The sequence below is a fragment of the Tupaia chinensis genome, unplaced genomic scaffold (assembly GCF_000334495.1).
Source record: "Tupaia chinensis unplaced genomic scaffold, TupChi_1.0 Scaffold000094_1, whole genome shotgun sequence".
In the NCBI taxonomy this organism is placed as follows: Eukaryota; Metazoa; Chordata; class Mammalia; order Scandentia; family Tupaiidae; genus Tupaia; species Tupaia belangeri.
The window spans coordinates 1,335,478-1,341,573 of record NW_006159556.1 but is presented as its reverse complement, the minus strand read 5'-3'; the positions used below and the strand labels follow the sequence as shown (position 1 = coordinate 1,341,573).

The window sequence follows — 6,096 nt, the reverse complement described above, 5'->3', positions numbered from 1 at the left end:
CTTTAAAAAAAAAAAAAAAAAAAAAAAAAAGTTAACCAAACTTACTTGGAAGTGTAATGCACCAGCATCACATTAGTTATACTTGACACTTCAGTTTTACTAAAATACATTTTATTTCTATTTTACAGTAATTCTATACTTACAGGAAAGTTAGCAAGTTAGAAGACTTGTGTGAAGAACTTCCAGATGTCCTTCTCACAGATTCACTAGTTACTAATCTTTACCACATTTTCTTTCTCTCTCTTCCCCCTCTTTCTGTGATAATGCAAACATTTAAAAAAAAATACATTGTGTGTGAGTTCGTTGCTGATATGTTGATCCTTTACTCCTAAATACTTTGGTATGTATTTATTTTCTGGGAAGATAGTCTCTCACATCATAAGGAACATATGAAATCAGGACATTTAACTTTGACACTGTATCTTCTTTAACATAAATCCAGGCTCCATTTTCCCAACTTGTTTCCATTTTATTTTCAACTTAGGCTCCAATCCCGAATCATGTGTTCTTTGAGTTGTCATGTCTCTTTAGTTTCCTTTAATCTGGGATAGTTCTCACCATGTTTTACCTCTCATGGATTAGCACTTGTTTTGTAGATAGGTCCTCAAGTCCTGCTTGTCCGGCAGTTCACCATTATATTTGTCTTACACAGTTTTTGAAAAGAAAACCACGTGTGTAATATTTATTGTATGTTTCTAGGTGGATCATATAGAGAACTACATGATGTCAGTTTGTCTCTTTCCTAATGATGTTACTTTTGATCAGTTGGAAAAGGTGATGTTTCCTAGGGTTTAACACTGCAGTGTTATTATGTTTTTCTTCCTGTTAATGAATAAGTAGTCTCTGGAGAGATACTTTGAAGCTATGCAAATATACTCTTTCTCACCAGTTTTTACCTATTGGTTGCAGTATCCATTGTTGATTCCTCCATTGTTGATTATTTTTTCCTGTGATACTGGCCCTATTGTGATTTTATAACTCCATCATTCTTTCTGTATTTATTAACTGGCATTCTCCTCTAGGGAAGTCTTTTTCCCTTCGTTTGGAGAAGTATGCATTAATGTGTGTCTATATGTATGGATGGATAAATGATTTTTTCAGAACAGAAATGTGAATTCCTGTTTTATTCAATGGATTGTAGTTTATTATCATCATTATGTATTTTGATGCTAAAATTAGATTAGATCTGTTCTGTGGAAGTCCCCTTAGAGTAGCTTCTGAATTCCTTTTAAAATATCAACAAAAGAATACCTAGTCCTGAATAGGGTAAAGTTGGGTGATAGTTGATACAGAAAGTGCAGTGGAGCCGCATTTTGCTGTGTATAGATGTCTAGCAGCACTTTCAGCCCTGGGACTGGAAATGTTTTATTTAACACCTTTTTGCTCTACTTAAATATTATGATTTTCATATTATCTACTTAGTCAGTAATTTCAAGGGGAACATTAATTGTCCTTCTATGGTATTCCATTAAACCCTATATTGAAATATACTTTGTATTTTGAATAGTTACCCTTTGGGTTGTTCCACTTTTCAATAAACAAACAAGCAATCAAGCAAGCAGTAATTTAAGTAAGTTTGTGTACTATTCCATTTATTCAATTAATGTTTATTAATTGATGTTTAAGTACTGGATTATGTTAAGCCCTAGAGAGTCAGTAACAACCTCAGCAGGGTATAGGCAATAGGGGTCTTGGATTTGATAAGGAAGTTAGGCAAATGAATAAATATATGCGCAATGATCTTACATGTGCCTTTAATCATAATTAGCAAGATAAAGGAGAGGCACAAGTGAATGTGTAGGAAATTGTTTGGTGTGTGTTTACAAGAGAGTTCATAGGATGAGCAGTATCTTTTTGTAAGAGTAGATATTGTAAGAGTATAATTTTTAAAAGTTGAAAATATGACTTTTATACACATATAGATTTATTCAACTAGTTAATGAGAAACAAATAAAATGAAAGTTGGCTTAAAGTTGAGGAATTGGTGATTTACAGGAAGAATAAGATTATTAGTTTGATTATAATCCTGATTATTGTTTTGCAAAGCAGTAAGCTATATGCTTTGGTGTCATCTTTTCTACTAGGCCAGAAATATTTTTTCCAGTTGAGCACAGAGCTATAAGTGGCATGTAACTTCTTAGTCTGAGCCCTTAATTAATGGCAAATAACAAGATCAAAACTGTGACATTGACCTCAAGCATGAAATAATCCTTCTGTAGGACATTGGCAAGATTTATATTATCTTTATACCTAGTTTTTGGCTATTTTTTCCTAATATTGTTCTCTTTGACTCTAAATATTATCCATATATTATTATTATTTTGTACATTATAAATATATTGCTCTATTCTATTTCTATTCTATTATGTATGATTGTTAAATATAAGATTATTATTGATCTTGGAAAAGGGCTGATTTTGTTTTGTAATTTAACCCAATTATTTACATTTATGAGCAAGAGATGTTAATTAATTGTATGCGCCTCTTTGAGCATAGCATATTGAATAACTACCATCTGGAAATATCACTGTGAAATACAGAAATAGACCATTTTAGAACCTCTATTACTGTTTAAGCCTGAGACTAGTAAATGAAGCCTTCCTCCTGGCTGTTTGAAGTTTTACATTGAAAGATGTAAAGTTCAAACCCTGAAGGCCCCCTGAGACCATTAGGCCTGTTTTGACGGTCTCTGTCACTGCCGTGTTTCTAGCCTACCTTTCTTGCTGGATTCTTGCAGCCGCCTCCCCGTGGCCCTACCTACTTCTGCTTTGTCTCTGCTCACTTAGTCCTTTCAGAACTGCTCAAGTGATCCTTTAATACCTATTTTACATTGAATTATGCTACGTGTATTCTTAATGTTTTCTAATGGTTTCCAACGTACTCAAAGCAAAGGCCTTACCATGCCTGCTATTTCCCTGAGTAATTCCATTTATCGCTTTCATTCTCCCCTTATCGTCAATCATGTTGCCGTTTGCTGACTCCGGTCACCACTGTGTACTCCGTGATTTTTCTCCACTTACCACAATGTCCAGCCTTGGCGTCTTTGCACGTGCTCCCGCTATTGGGACCAGCTTGTCGGGATTTCTGCATGTCAGCCTCCCCAGTGCCCTCCGGGTTTCTGCTCCGGCATCACCTCATCGTTCGCTTGTCTCACATTCTCCACAGAGCAGCTACCATGTCTCTTTATTGCCCTGTTTCCCTTTTACCCTGCTATTTTTTCTGTTACACTTCCTGCCATTTTGAGTATTATCTATTTGAGCACTTGTTTACTGTTGGCTTATTCAGTATGAAATAAAAGATCATGTAGGGCATGAGTGGTTTTGGTTTTTTGTTTCTCTTTATCTGGAATATCCTCAAGGCCTAGAGCAGAGCCTTATGCAAATAAAGTATGGAATATATAGTCAATCAAGAATAGAGAAAATGAAAATTATCAATGAAGATTTACTGATTCACCTTCCATTATGTTTATACTTTCTCCTCAGTGATAATTAAATAAAATCCATCTAGTACTACATTTTTCTCCCAACATTTCAAATGGTTGTGTGCCACTGAAATAGGAACCTGCCCAAACATTTATGAAACGCTGAATTGTATATTAATTTATCTTTTGGCCATACAGTAGGAGAATGAATAACTGTCACTGGTAGAAGAATGTTTTATCTTAAAATATACATTCTTATGCATGATTGTGAAGTGTCAACTGTATTTATTTATTCTAAAACATTGATTTACGTTTACCCTCAAAGAACTAAAAGCAAGGTGAATTTGACTCCTTTGTTCTTGAAAGAACAAAGTACATTTTCTGTGTAATGAAAGAGACTTTTTTTTAAAAAATAATTCCTCAGAGAAAGCTTCACTATTCAAATTGTTTCTGTCAAATTGAATTCCATTTGTGAATTTGTGCAGTTTAAAACATTTAGAAATCAGATGTTTTGGCATAGTTTGTGGATTCAGAGGAAATTATAATTACAGCAGTTATAAAGCAATGAAAAAAATTAAAAGTTGTTGAATCAGCTATGGTGCTTATTGCATAATTTGTAATTTTGGACTCCCAGTAATCCAACTAATTTAACATGACAACTTTTCTGTGCTATGCAACTTGGCAATTTCTAGCAATTTACTAGATTTCCCCTTTTTCTATTTCTAACCATTCCATAAAATTCATAGACGTCATAGAAATACTAATATTACTCAGAATAGGGTTTCCATTAATTTAAGAATTAATTGTTAATTGTAGTTATTCATTCATTTCAGAGTGTTAGCAGTAAGTCAGCTCAATGGCATTTGTCACAATAAACATTTAATTCATCTTGAATTTAAGTACTAAGCCAGAACATTGAAAATTGGATTTTCACTGTGTAAGCTAAATAATTTAATGTGATTGAATGTATAAAAGAACATGAAATAAAAATAATAATAAAAAAGAAAATTGGACCTAATGATTAGATATGTTTAGTAACAATAAAGTTATGAACACATTTACAATAAGTGTGAAGCATTTAACACATATTTTTCTCCTTTTAGAAATAGAGAATGCATGCATATGCACAAGTAAGAGAGAGAGAGAGAGAGACTCCCTCAGCAGGGTCTAGTCGTGCCTCAGTCACCAGCCCTTGGACACCTCAGAATTCTGGGTGCTTGTGCAAACACTTCAGGCTGACCTAGGGATTTGAACTTGTAGCTGGCCATACAGCTTTCACCCTCTCAGGGCATTTGTGTCACTCACACGCCACATGCCAGGACTTGTTCAGCACAACTTTAAACTCATGATTTAAAAAAGTGCTCCAGACACGGATATCAGTTATGAGCGTTGATTGTAAAGAGAGCTATGATATAATATGGGAGACACTGAAATTGTTCCAGACAGAATATTATTCTGAGAACAGTTGCTCTCATTATAGAATTGATCATTTTATGCTCTTTTTGAAAATCATTCCTTTTAGATCAGCTAAAACATCTATTGCCTCACATATAAAATTTTAACACAACATCTTACTGATGCATCTTGAAGAGAAATCGGTGAGAGTGCTATATGATAAAGTGCTTAACTTTGTGATTTTATAAGAATGTTATTATCTTCTCCTGAATGAAATATATCTCTTGTTGTTAATCTTCTTTAGCATTGACTTGACAAGGTTTAGAAAATATATAAATCAGATTATGATGCCTAATGGTAACATAGCCATTGAATTCCAGACTCTCTGGAGTTTTGTTGTTTTTGTTTGTCTCTACTTTAAGTTTTCTTATTTACTGAGAGAGTGAGAGAGACACACATCCTCGGCGGGGTCTTCGTACCACAGTCCACTGACTGACCAGGTGCAGCCAGCCAGGAACATGGGTGTGCCTGGGATGTTGTGGTAGACCGAGGACATGAACCCTGAGCCTCACACCCTGGTCTCCAGCATCCCGCAGCAGCCTCTCTTCTTCCTCTGCTACCAAGAGGAGCCTTTCTTTGGAGTTCGTAACTTGACAAGGAATATTTGTCATGATAATATTCTATTCTATTGATTTAGTTTTTAAAAATTTTGCTAGAGTGTTTGTGGCTTTGCCAGAGAGAGAGAGAGAGAGAGAGAGATGAGAATGCAATCCCTTATAGGGAATGGTCACACTTCAATTCCTTTTCCTCCATTTATCCTTTCAGTATTTTGGGCATGCTCTCCACATGCCAGTGGGTTTTTCAGGATGCTGGGTCTTGGACGGCGCAGTCGGCCATGTGGGATCCAGTCACCTTAACCATCACATCACCAGTTGGCCCTATTCATTTAGTTTTAATTTTTACTTTATGATATTTTTTAGAGACAGGATCTTGCTAGGTTGCCCTGGTTGGCTTTATGATATTCTTTTGAAAAAATTGTTAAGAGAACTAAAAGTTAATGTAAATATTAACATTCCCAAAGGCTTCAAATATTATACCTGTTGTATTTGTTTTTATTAATTTAGGTGAGTCAAATTATACAGCCAATCGTCTGTGATATTTATTTGTCAAGGCTAGTTACAATTACATTGCTTTGTATTTTATGGTCAGTGGTCCTAGCTCCCCTTCTTGGAAGGTATTTTTGCCTACCTTTCTTTCAACAGACAGAGTTGAACTCACTC

At 34.9% G+C, this 6,096-nt stretch overlaps 1 protein-coding gene across 1 annotated transcript in view; it reads left to right on the top strand.

The window, feature by feature from the left end:
* Positions 1–6,096, top strand: part of CCSER1 (coiled-coil serine rich protein 1) — a 531,900-nt gene that overhangs the window by 21,918 nt on the left and 503,886 nt on the right. The gene's annotated exons all lie outside the window — the stretch shown is intronic.